General features: G+C 35.3%; 1 protein-coding gene and 1 pseudogene across 1 annotated transcript in view; both read right to left on the bottom strand.

Moving 5' to 3' along the window:
* The window catches only part of RAB39A (RAB39A, member RAS oncogene family), a 30,870-nt gene that overhangs the window by 10,832 nt on the left and 6,586 nt on the right, over positions 1 to 13,452 (bottom strand). The gene's annotated exons all lie outside the window — the stretch shown is intronic.
* On the bottom strand, positions 8,581 to 8,699 carry LOC112481075 (annotated as a pseudogene).

Genomic DNA, 13,452 nt, shown 5'->3' with positions numbered 1-13,452 from the left:
AGAGTGGCTGAATGGATAAGAAAACAAGACCCCTACATATGCTGCCTACAAGAGACTCACTTCTGATTAAAAGACACACACAGACTAAAAGTAAGGGAATGGAAAAAAGATATTGCTTTGATGGACCTAGAAGGTATTTGTCAGACAAGGAAAGATAAACACATATGATTTCACTTATATGTGGAATCTAAGGAATAAAAAGAACAAACAAAAACAGACTCACAAATATAGTGGACAATTTGGTGTTGGACAGATGGGAGTGGGGTTTAGGGGGCTGGGAGAATGGGGTGAAGGGTTAAAGAAGTACAAATTAGTAGCTGATGGATGGTCACGGGGATGGCAAGCACAGCATAGGGAATGCAGTTAGCATTAATATGTTGGCTAGGTGGAGGGTCAGGGGAGGGAGAGAGCAATTAGGGTGATTGTTTTACAAACTATATAGATGTCTAACCAATGTACTGTATACTTGAAACTAATTAAAATAATTTAAAAAAGAACTTATGGAATGCCTTATGCACAGTCACAGTATCTCATACTTTGCTACAGACCAGACTTCACTTAACAGAGGAAGAGATGGAGAAATGAGCTGATGCCATGGAATTCATTAATCTTATCATGTCACTGTCACCTAGAGGGTTCTGGCTCTATAAAACTGTGGAATATGTTATTAAGATTCAGTTATGCCCGTGTCTAGATTTCTAAGATTTTGGCATATCCTTCAGGATGTATATGTTCTAAACTAGTGAGGAAAAGAGGAGGTGGTGTTTTTTTCCCCCATAAATAGATGCTGTGTTATGGGAAACAAAGGGTGAAAGTGGTGTTATGGTGCCTCTGACAATTACACTTAACGAGTCACTGAATTTTTTGTTGCTCCTAATCCCTGTGACTCTGAACTCTGCTGATATAAAGGTTTTAGTTTCCAAGGGAGAAATGCTTTCACTAGGGAACCCCGTGATGCTTCTACTGAATTAGCTGAGACTGCCAACTGGCCATTTGGGGATTCTTATGGCAGTGGGGCACAAAAAGAACAATAGTATTATGGAGACCACACTGGCCTTCTGTGGTTCCTGCTGCCCAAACTCTTGAAATCTTTTGACTCATTCCAAGCCTGGTCCCTTCAGCTTCTGGTCAAGTCTCTGTGCCTCAGTTACTTTCATTTCTTCAGTTACTTTCATGTTTTCAGTTACTTTCATTTCTTCAGTTACTTTCATGTTTTCAGTTACTTTCATTTCTTTGTGTGTGGGGGGAAGGCGTCAAAAGGAAAGTTTATTAGAAAAGGGGTAACACTCCACAGACAGTGTGTGGTCTCCCCTCAGAGACAGAGAGTGAGAGGGACCTACTTTCGTTTTTAATTAAGGTCCTCATGTTGGTTTTGTTGCTGTCAACCAAAGACCTGATTGATAGAGTAGGCATGTTTTCCGAGAATGACACAAATCAAAGTCATAAATATTTTTTAACTTTCACCAGTCTCACAAAGCCAAAATTCTTTTTAAAATTATTATGTTAAAAACACATGAGATCTGCCCTCTTAACAATTTTTAAGTGTAAAGTAGTATTAACTACAAGCGCAATGTTGGACAGACCTCTACCTCTAAAACTTTTTCACCTTGCATGACTGAGACTCCATACCACTGAACAATGGTACATTTCCTTCTCTCAGCCCCTGGCAACCGCTTTTCTACTTTCTGCTTCTATGAGTTTGACTACTTTAGATATCTCATATTAGTGGAATCACGCATTATTTGTCCTTCCTTCTGGGAGTGGCTTATTTTATTTATCATAATGTCCTCAATATTCATCCATATCGTAGCATATGACAGGATTTTTTTTTTTTTATGGATGACTAACATTCAATTGTACATATATATCACTTTTTTTTTATCCATTCATCCGCAGTTTATTCTTATGGGTATATTTGCTTTAGAATAGAAAAAATGGTTGCCTTGTTTATGTAAACATTTTTAACTGTTTAATTCCCCTCTTTAATCTTATTCTTGAAATAATACTTAGACAGATGATATTGGGAACACTGAAGTTTGCTTACATTTACAATGAATTACTCAATATATGAGCAATGCAATCAAGTATGAATGATATCCCTTGAGGAATTTGAAATTTTTTGACACAATGACATCATTACAGAGATTCTAAAAAATATAAATGATATCTCAAATTAAACACTTATCTAGTTTCCTGGAAGGTACTAAAAACAGGATGTTCTTGTCATATGAAGGAGAAAAGTCCATAGGCCCTAGAATGCTCAACATTATTTAAACTAGTTACTTGTGTAAAAAACTTTTATCTGAAAGTGGCAAGATTATATATATCTTATATGCTGTTATTATAAACTTTGTTGGATATGTACAGGCCTCTCAAAAAAACAACAAAATATTGAACACTTGCTGACTTACTTAGGTAAAATGAACCAGATGTTCCACCCTGGAAATACCCTTCTTGTGCTTTGCCAGTTGTAAAATAGGCATTTGGAGGATAGAAGTACTTCAATGCCAAAGGCTGTTGGCAGCAAGCAGCCTATGAATGCATTAGTCTTGTGAGAGCCTCTGTTCACCATGACATTACATGCCTACTGCCCTTCTGGGAATAGTCATGGTGTTGATGATTTATATACCTGCTTCTCTTGCCTTGTAATCTGGGCCCTTTGGACTGGTTGCAGGGGACTAAAACACAAGTCTCTCTGCTCCTGTTATTTTTAATGCTAACAGTCCCTGCCCTTGCCTCAGATTCTGTAACCTGAAACACATCTTTTTTTATACATACAAACACTAAAATTCATTAATTTATTTTTACTTATTTATTTTTTAATTTTTATTTTTCAATTAGAGTTGACATTCAGTATTATTTTTAGTTTTAGGTGTACAGCATACTGGTTAGTCATTTATATAATTTACGGTGATCCCCCAATTAGTTTAGTACCCACCTGGTACAATACAGTTATTACAATATTATTGACACTATACGGTTATTATAATATTATGTTCTTTGTGCTACACTTCACATCCCTGTGACTATTTTGTAACTACCAATTTGTACTTCTTAAAACTTTACGTTTTTCACCCAGCTTCCCATTCATCCATTCATCTGCAGTTTATTCTTATGGGTATATTTTATCCATTCAGTAATCAGTTTCTTTTCTGTATCTGAGTCTGTTTTCATTTTGCATGTTCATTTTTTTGTTCTTTAGATTCCATGTATAAGAGAAATCATTTGGTATTTGTGTTTCTCTGTCTGACTTATTTCATTTAGCATAATACCCTCTAGGTCCATCCATGTTGTTGTAAATGGTAAGATTTCTTTCTTTTTTTATTTTTTTATAGCTGAATAATATTGCATTTTATATATGTATAAAATTAAAAAAAAATAATTCCAGGATCTTTCCATTAAAAATCAAGTTTATGGTGTGGAGGCTATATATAATACTGACAAGACCTAATGGGCCATATTTTCTCTTTGAATATATGAATTAATTCCCATGACCACCTTTTATTTTCCCTTTATGGGAAATCATTTTATCATATGAGGACTTACCACCCCCAGCATGCTCTATTCACTTTTTATCCTCTATTTTCCTCTGTAGCAATTAACACATTCTAATATCCCGCATAGTTTTTCCAGCTTATTCGGTTATAGCTTTTCTCTCCCTATTAGAAAATAAGCTCCATGAGAGCAAGGATTTTTGTCAGTTCTTTAGGGATGCTGTATCCCTAAGTGTCTAAAACAGACTGGGCATGCAGGAGTCCTAACAATATTGCATATGAATTAAGAACCAAATTAATAGGTTCAGATTCTGTCAGACTGTGGCCAACCAGCAAGCAAATGCTGAGTAAATGGGAGAATAGAGAAAAAAAACAAAGATTATCTCCTTTTGATATTTATAGTAGGGGTCTGTGAAGTCAAAAGGGGAGAAATAAGCTGAATAATTGCATACAATATAAGCATATAGGTGAAATCGTCCATGTTTTCTAAAAACTACTGTATTTAAATTAGAAGTAATTCAAATTGAACTTTACAGTGGATTCTGGAAGATGAACAAGTTATGTATGAAAATTGAAATAGTTTATTTGGAAATTAATGAGAGCTATTTCTAGCTTCATTAATTGCTTGCAAGGTGATAATGAAAGAGTGCTTATTTTCTATTTGGTATGGTACCAAAAAGTGTAGTAAAGACTTCAGCACCTATTCCAATGCTTTCTGGCATCCTTTGGAAAATAAAAATGAGATAATGACCAGCTTCTCATGATTATTTTGTTTTCCATATAACAGTGCATTGTGTGATCAAACATAACTAAGGAATATTTTCTCTTCCTTTCCCTCCCTCCCTCCCTCCTTCCTTCCTTCTTTCCTTCCTTCCAGGTGAGGCAACCCTTGGTTGACCTCACAGATCGCAGGACCTTGTCAGCTTACAATCCCTTATTTTTTTATTTTTTACGCCTACAGCACCTGGTCTTCCTAGGTGGTCTCCCATCCAAGTACTAACCAGGCCTGACCCTGCTTAGCTTTTGAGATCAGACGGGAATATTTTCTCTTGGGTTATAATTCTCTGACCATTTTTGTGACTTCTGTCTGTTCCCATATGACTTCCTCTATACTGCTTTGTTTCATGTGCTTTCTACATCTTGGAATTTATAATTGATATTTAGCCTTTCTCAATTCATTCTCTCTCTGAAATTAAGCAGCTTCTATTTTCAAGTTCTTTGAATAAATTACGTTCTTTTCCTTTTCTGTTTGTGTTTTAAATCAAAGTTATATGTGCCCTTACTACATGTCCTTACTTTTCCCATTCACCCAAATTGCTAATATCATAGTCATCATTTTAGAATGACCATTTCTTAGCACTTGTGTTATTTTGATCATGTAGATTCTTTTCATTGTTGTGCCCTGGAGTAAACTATGAATTCTTTTCCTTAGAGTTAATAATTATCTTGCGTATTAGTCAAGACAGGCCAGGTTATGGGAAGTAACAAACAACTCGCCTCTCGGTAGGAAGAATGTTAAAGAATCTGTGCTGTATTTTAAAGCCACCACAAGACTTCTGCTCAAATCCACTGGCCACAATTAGTCACATGATTCTTCTAAGTGCAGAGGGAAGGGAAATATATTCCTTCCAGGTGTCCAGAAGAGCCATCAGATATGAGTGAGCACTAAGTCTCTACCACAGATTTTTTCTTCTTGCTAAATTTTCCATGAAGTTCTCATTAATCTAACCCCAAACTATCTATCAGTTGCCTTCTTTTAAGTTCATTCACATTAGCTTTTCTGTCAATTTCATCTTTCTGAAGAGGTGTCTCCTACAACCTTTTGTCCCGCTCCAATCTGGCCTTGGTATCTGCAGCGGAGATATCCTAGGATCACCCTTTACCACCTTCCTGGGTATTGCTTTGCTTTTCTTCACAGGTAGTTAGTTCCTCTTCTCTCTCTCTCTCTCTCTCTCTCTCTCTCTCTCTCTCTCTCTCGCATACCCTCAAGTAGGTTCCTAAAAAAGATGCATGAGGTAATATTCTGAAATCTTGCATGTTTGATTTCTGCTATCACGGCTGAATAAGAGTTTGGTCAGGTTCAGAATTCCTTCAGAATTTTTAAGTTATTTCTCTTAATTTTTAAGTTATTTAAGTTATTGTCTTTTAGCTTCTACTGTTGTTTCAGGGATATCTGAGGCTAATCTGATTCCTGATCTTTTTTATGTGACCTTCTCTCCCCACTCCCAGAAGTTTGTAGGAACTTCTCTGTGGCCCCAGTGTTCTAGAATTTCATGACAATGTGCCTTAGAATGTGTCTACTTTCACCTACTGTATTGAGGCTTTTAAATCTGAAAACTTAGTCTCTAAATCTTGGAAATTTTTTTTGAATTGCTTCATTGATGATTTCTCCCCTCTATTTTTTTTTCTCTCCTGTTGTATCTTTTTGTAATGCCTGTTTATGTATTGAACCTTTTGGACCAGTACTCTAATTTTTTTTAAAGTCCTTTTTTCCTATCTTTGAAGTTTTTGCCTTTTTGTCCTATTTTTTAATAAATTTCTTCAAGCTTATATTGTGTTTTATATTTTCTACTGCTTCCAAAAGCTCTTTTGTTCTCAGAATATTTTCTTTTTTTGTTGTTGTTAAAAATAGTATCCTGTTCTTCTTTTATAATTGCAATATTTTCCTATTATCGCTCTGAGGAAATTAAGGAGTTTTTTTGTTTGTTTTTGTTCTTCTTCTTTAACACTCCCTTCTCCTTTATTAAGTTTGTTTGTTTTGGTCTCTAGGTTCATATTACAGATTTCCTAATATGTCTTGTAATCTTTAATTGAGACAAAAAACACCCACTGGAAGATGATCAGACTGGGTTACTTAGTTGAGGAAACTCTAATGTTGGTGTCTTAAGTCTTTCCTCTCGGCCTGGTCAGATTCTTCAGAAAGGATTTCACCGATGTCCTGTTTGAAGAGTGAAGGCCTTACTGCCAGGGTTCTGGGAACTCAATGGGGAAAGATGTCTAGACAGTCTTAGCATCCAATATGCATCCATTCACTTAAAGCCCTTACTTTTAATAAGGGACTACAAACTCAATTATGCCTGGTCTTCAAGTCAGAGGAGATTCTACGTCTAATTCTTTTCAGAGAATAATTGTTCAGTTTTTGCCAATGTTGGAAGAAAGTTACCTAGTGTGTAATGTTGGAGATGTGAGGATCCAATCTTTATAAACAGATGACAGTCCATGATCTGTATTTTAGCATTCCCACTTCCAGAAGTATCTGATGCCACCATTTCCTGAGTCTTTAGGGGATCCAATTTGTTTTTAGCTTTTCCCACCACTAGCTTAGAAGTCAGTTTTTCTTGAATCTGCTAATTAATTTATCATTCCATCTGCTTTCCTGCTTCCAAAATTTTGTTGCTATTATTTCCTTATCAAAACAAATGTCACTTTAGTGAGATTTCAGAGAAAAAAATCTAAAATAGATATGTGTTCAATCTGCTATCGTTACTAGAAGCCACTTCTTTTACTATTGTAATTGGTTCCTATTATTACTTAATACTGACATATCCTTCATGTCTCAACATCAAGGACTACTTTCTTTGGGATGCATTTTCTGAAACCAGCCCTCACTCTAAACATAGATGACAAGTCCTCCTTTTGTTCTGCCGCTGAAACTTACTTACCAGCCTTTACTGCAATTATTTGTCATCTTTCTTTGCCATAAGTCCATAAGAAAGACCTCTAATTGTTCCCCAGTATCTATTTTCCCTGTCTTCCTTTAGTAATAGAACTCCATGAGTTCTAGCTGGCACACAGCAACTCATATAGAGACTATTTCTCAGCTCTGTTACAGTTAGCTTTGGTCATGTCACTAAGTTTGGATCAATAGGACATGAGAAGTTATGTGTGTCATCTGAGTTCCATCTCCCTGAAGTAGCCATTTTCCCTAGGCTTCCTCTTTCTCCTTCCTGCTTGCAAGGAAATGACAATGCCTGGAGAACTCTAGAAACAGATGTGGAGGCAGAGTCACCCTGATAGCCCAGAACTGCTCATTCTGGGCTATTATTATAGGAGAGAAACAAAGTTCTATATTAGTTGCCATATTCGGGCAGTCTCTTTGTTACAGCAATGTAGTCTGTACTCTACCCAGTATAGAGAGAGAGACAGTACTTATTTTTGTATCTAGTGCCTGACATATAGTTATGCTAAATAAATGCATTGATTTCCACAAGTAAATCACTGTCCTAGTTGCTTCAGTTTCTCCAGATAAAAAAAAAAGAGGCAGCATTTAAAGACTGGAAAGCTACTTCATGATACTTTTGAAACTTTAGGACACTATAGCCAGTGTTTACTTGTAGCTTTGCCTAATACTCAACTCCTTTCCTTGTCTAACAAAGTAAAAAAGCTTCATATAAATTTTTCCACTGCAGTGGCAGGGTTCATTCCTGTTAGTAAGTGTAGCAATGCCGTCACTGAGTACTGCATGAAGGGGAGGGATGGCTGTCATGGCAGCCACAAGTGTTTGCTGTCAGTTATCAGTATCACTTCTATTGTGTAAAGCTATTTCTCCTTTGTTTTCTGAGTATAGCAGTAAAATAATGGTTTGGGTGGACATAATTATTAACTTGGATCTACAGAAGTAGGAGTAGGGGTAGGATTGTGCAAACAGAATACTTTTCAGGACAGAAACCACACAATGTGTCAATAGAACCCTTTTCAACCATGACAGGAGGCCTGGTGCAGCAGAAAGAGCACTGAATAGAGTGTTAAGAGAACTGGGCTCTTATGCAAACTGCTAATGAATTATAAGGCCTGGTGCAAGCAAAGCCTCTCTGGACATCAATTATATTATTTGAAAAATGAGACTTATATCAGATCATCTGTCTATTCCTTCACAGTCCTCTGGCTGCAGTCACTTTTCTACCAAAATGGCCAGAATGCTGACTACCGTATGGTTGACCTCTGCAGCTTCTTTCATGTGTCTCTTCTTCTTCACTTTCTTAAACTTTGTTTTCAATTCATCTCTCATTAATTTTCCTCGCCTCCAATAGTCCTCTGTTATACAATTATTTATATCTTCTCTTCCACTTTTTTCTTCTTTTTTTAATGCCTATAGCACCTGGTCTTCCTAGGTGGTCTCCCATCCAAGTACTAACCAGGCCTGACCCTGCTTAGCTTCCAAGATCAGATGAGATCGGGCACATTCAGGGTGGCATGGCCGTAGCTTCTCTTCCATTTTTAATTCTTTTTTTTGGAGTCCGTTCCTCTATTCCATCAATTCTCAGTATTAAATTTTACCTTATTTAGCTTTCATTAACTTTTGCTTTCCTAATATCATACATAGCCTTTCTGTAGCCCTTTTATATCTAAAGAATTTAAAAATGTGGTTTCATCCATTTGCTTCTTTATCATTCTTCCAGTGTTCCTTTTTTTTTTTAACATTTTTTTAAATTAAGTTTATCGGGGTAACATTAGTTAATACAATTATATAATTTTCAGGTGTACATTATAGTTTGACATCTATATATTCTCTTTCAGTTTTCTTAGTAATTCTAATTGAAAGGTTTTGTGCTTAAAATAGGTGCTAATGATATTGCATGATCTGTGTAAAAGTGTGATAAATGACTGCAAGGAAGTCAAGCAGAAAGATAAATCTTTTAATTTTGATTGAGGAGACAAATCAAGGGACACTCTAAAATCTATAGCTCTGACTACATCTCTCCCTAAAATACGGTAATCTAGTGTTTTAGAAGGGAGACATGATGAAATCATCCAGAAGCACCAGCAAAAGATACAGAGAATCATGAGAGAAGAAATTATGAGTTCTCAAATATATTTCTAAAATTTAAGGAATTGTTTATACTTTTTCTTTAAAGTATCGGTTCCTAAAGTATTCTCTTTATCTATCTAATTTCTCTCTCTCTCTGTCTTTCTCTCTCTCTCCCTCTTCCCCGCCCCATCCATCCATCTATTGGCTCCTAAAACGCTCTGTAAAAGGACTCTGGGTTGGGAAACACCATATCTGCCTTGGGGATTCACAATGTGTATTAGCATATTAATATGTTAAAAGTGCTGAGAAATCCTGTAACAACCCAGCATTTCCAAAACTATTTTATCAAGAAAACTGTTTCTCAAATTACACCTATTACTATCATTTTGAAAAGTGCTACTCTGAAGAAAAATGATAGGCCAATGCCGAGAATTTGAGAATCTATAACCTTTCTTCATACTGTTGTCTCTTACAGCCAGGAAGTTTTTAATATCTACTAACTCCAGTATTCTCTCTTGATCTCTTCTGAGAGAAAAGGGTTCAGTTTGGGCCACACACTATGCTTTTGTATTTCTGAGGCAGGGATGTGTTATTAAGGCTATCCTTCAGCCTTATTTATTTTGAGGCCATATCACATGAAGTCCTATGAAAATATGCTTGTAAAGGGTAAAGAATCAGAGCAAAAATTACTTTTAATATTCCTAGCACAGGAAGATAATTTAAAAAGAGATTGTGACCAATCATACAAAAAGTAGAAAAAAATAGGCATAGAGAAGGATTACATTTTGCCAAGAAAAGACACTGATGACCTTTTGGGTGTAACCTGATAAAGACCTTTCTCATGTGACTTCTGATGCACTTGCCATATTAGTGAAGTAGAAACGAGCCTAAGAGAGAAGTCTCTGTTCCTTTACTTCAATATTTTTTAGGAACTGAGGTATTTCTGATGGCTTCTTAATATCCTAGCTATTGATATCAGTGGATGGTCTTAAAGACTTACACCAGTAATATAATAACTTGATTTAGCAAGGTATTCCTAAATTGAAAATGAATCATTAATATAGGAAGAAAAATAGAAAAAAAGTCACTACATTTCAAGAATGTTTACTAGAACACTGTTAAGATTTTAAATTAAATAACATGCCAGCTAGGCATCAACATTTACTCAGTCATGCTTATATGTAGAACTATTATATGTATTTTGAAACTCTTTCACAGCTTAAACAAAAAGTATACTTTTAAATTAAAAACATTCTTTGATTTCTCTTTCACATTTTTCTGGAACTCCTGTAGGTCAGAACAGTACTTTATTACTAAAGTGATTCCTTTCAATAAACAATGTTTTTGTTTGTTTGTTTGTTTTATTTTGTTTTTTAACACAATAGATGTTTCATGATAAGCTAGGTAGATCCTGTGGGGTGGCAATTTTTAAAGGGAACTTCCCTGAATTACACATTATCAGAATTGATTAAATGTTATTGGCAGATTTATTAAAATTGTAAACTATTGGCTTTGCAGATATTTTGCTTTAGAAAGAATGAAAAGATCTTAGTAAAGTAATATCTGATGTCCCCTGGTATATGCGTGTGTGTGTGTCGGTGTGTACATGGGTGTGTGTACCTTAGTATCGCTTGAGTGGCTCACCTTTCTTTTCCACTGCTTGACAGAGCAGACTGGAAGAAAGCAGATTCCCTGTAACTCAGCTAGGATAAGAATAACTGGCTTTTAATATAACAAAATTTATATTCTCCAATCATTCTAAGATGTTCTTCTTTAAACTTTTAAGTAAACTTTAACATATCTGTGGAAGGTCAGTTGCTAAGAAATCTTTGTATGTCAGCCAAACTAACTGACAATGGCTGGAAATTTCTTCTCTCTCTCTCAGATTGAGTAAAGTCTTTTTCTTCATGTGAAAACTTTACTGTGGTGATCCATGTACCCACAATTTTATCTCTAACTTTTCTCTAGCCCTTGCTTTGAAAGTTAAGTGGGGGCCAATGTGTCAGAATAGGTGGCCATCACGGTAGCACGATGAAAGAAATTCCAACACCTGTCAGCCACATATCTATAACTCTGCCAACAGGGAAATGTCAAAATGAAATATTATCTCTTGAGGTGATCATCCTTTTTAGAATATGAATACTCCTGGCTGGATCCTTATTAAGTCATTTTCAACCACTAATAATTTTGCGTGTCTTAGTTTCCCAGCTATGTCTCTCTGTAAAGCTAAGATAGAGTATTAAGGGATGCCTTTTTGATTGAGATGCGAGGAAGAATAGGTCAAGGTATCACTATCCAAAAAACAGAAGGAAAAGAAAATAGGAAAGCCACAAAGACCCTAAGAATGAGTTTTATCTACTTTGCAGTTTGCCTAGGGTCCTATTGGTCCAGGACCCTTACACATTTGATATACAATATTCACTTTACTTCGGGATATATAATTACCTTCTTATCTCAATACAGCATTGAAATTGTGACTATACATGCTAAATCAATTGATTTATTGAAGAAAAAAGAAATTAAGAAAAATAATCACAGGTTTTTCAAATTGCTGGTTAGTTTCTTGACAGTACTGATTATGCAATAATTCAAAATGGTCTGAATGTCCTGTGTGGATAGTGAAAATAATCTTTAGAGTATAAAAATATGTTTGGCTACATAGGTAATCTTTTCACATTCTGCCTCACTTGTTAGAAATGATGCTAGCTCGCTCTTACTTTCCATTTTACTCTGAAACACCATATAATAGATATCTTTTGGGGTGACTGCTCACTTCCTTCTCCTGTGAATTTCTCTTTCCCAAAAGGGAGAGACTATAACAGATACAATTGCATTATATAACCTATAATACTTACCTAGTATATTTACATTACAATACATTTGAATGATATGTAAGTGCATCTTAATAACCTGACTGTGGGGGACCTGATTCACTGGCCAGAAAAGTAGCCAATGATATCTTTCCTTTCAAAAATATGAATAAGAGGCTCAGAGACTGAGAGAGTCAGGAGACAACAAAGTTGGAGAATACAAATAAACTAGAGGGAAAATCCACAAACTCTTGGTGGAGTTTCCATATTTTCAGACATCTGTAATCAGAGAATTTTTGTCTTTCATGAGCTCTGTATCATTTATAATTTACCCCCTATTATCTAAACTAATTTGGCTAGATTTCTCTTACTTATAACACATTACAACATAATTTTAATCAAGACATTATGTCATTTGATTACTCAATACAAAAATATAGCCTAACTTTCTATTGTTTCTAATAACTTGGAACTACAGTAGACTATGAGGATTACGACACTTAATTGTGGACAATCACTGTTCTATTACTTATGCAATTATAAACCCGCCAATTGAGGATCAGAAAATCTTTTTCTAAGTATATAATAACAAATTTAATAACCTAAAAGAAATGGACCAGTACTTAGAAAAATACAACCTTCCTAGACTGAATCAGGAAGATCTGAAAAATCTAAATAGACTGACCAGCAATATGGAAATTAAAATAATCATCAAAAACCTACCAAAAAGTCAAAGTCCAGAACCAGATGGCTTCACCAGTGAATTCTACCAAACATTCAAAGAAGATTTAATACCTATTCTCCTAAAACTCTTCCAAAATATCGAATAGTAAAAGTCTAGGACCAGATGGCTTCACCAGTGAATTCTACCAAACATTCAAAGAAGATTTAATACCTATTCTCCTCAAACTCTTCCAAAAAATTGAAGAGGGAGGCAATACTTCCCAATTCTTTTTATGAGGCCAATATTACTCTGATACCAAAACCTGGTAAAGATAACACACAAAAAGAAAACTACAGACCAATATCTTTCATGAACACAGATGAAAAAATTCTAAATAAGGTACTAGCGAACCAAATACAGCAACATAATAAAAAGATAAAGCCCACCATGATCAAGTGAGCTTTATCCCAGGGGCCCAGGAATGGTTCAACATATGCAAATATATTAATGTGATACACCACATAAACAAATTAAAAAATAAGAATCATATGATCATATCGATAGATGTAAAACAAGCCTTCGACAAAATACAGCATCCACTTACGATCAAAACACTTCACAAAATCGGTATAGAAAGAAAGAAAGTACCTTAACATAATAAAGGCCATATATGACAAACCCTCAGCCAACATTATACTTAATGGTGAAAAACTAAAAACCTTCCCTCTAAGATCA

Source organism: Pteropus alecto, unplaced genomic scaffold (genome assembly GCF_000325575.1).
Source record: "Pteropus alecto unplaced genomic scaffold, ASM32557v1 scaffold385, whole genome shotgun sequence".
NCBI classification, from domain to species: domain Eukaryota; kingdom Metazoa; phylum Chordata; class Mammalia; order Chiroptera; family Pteropodidae; genus Pteropus; species Pteropus alecto.
This window is presented reverse-complemented; position numbering and strand designations above follow the sequence as displayed.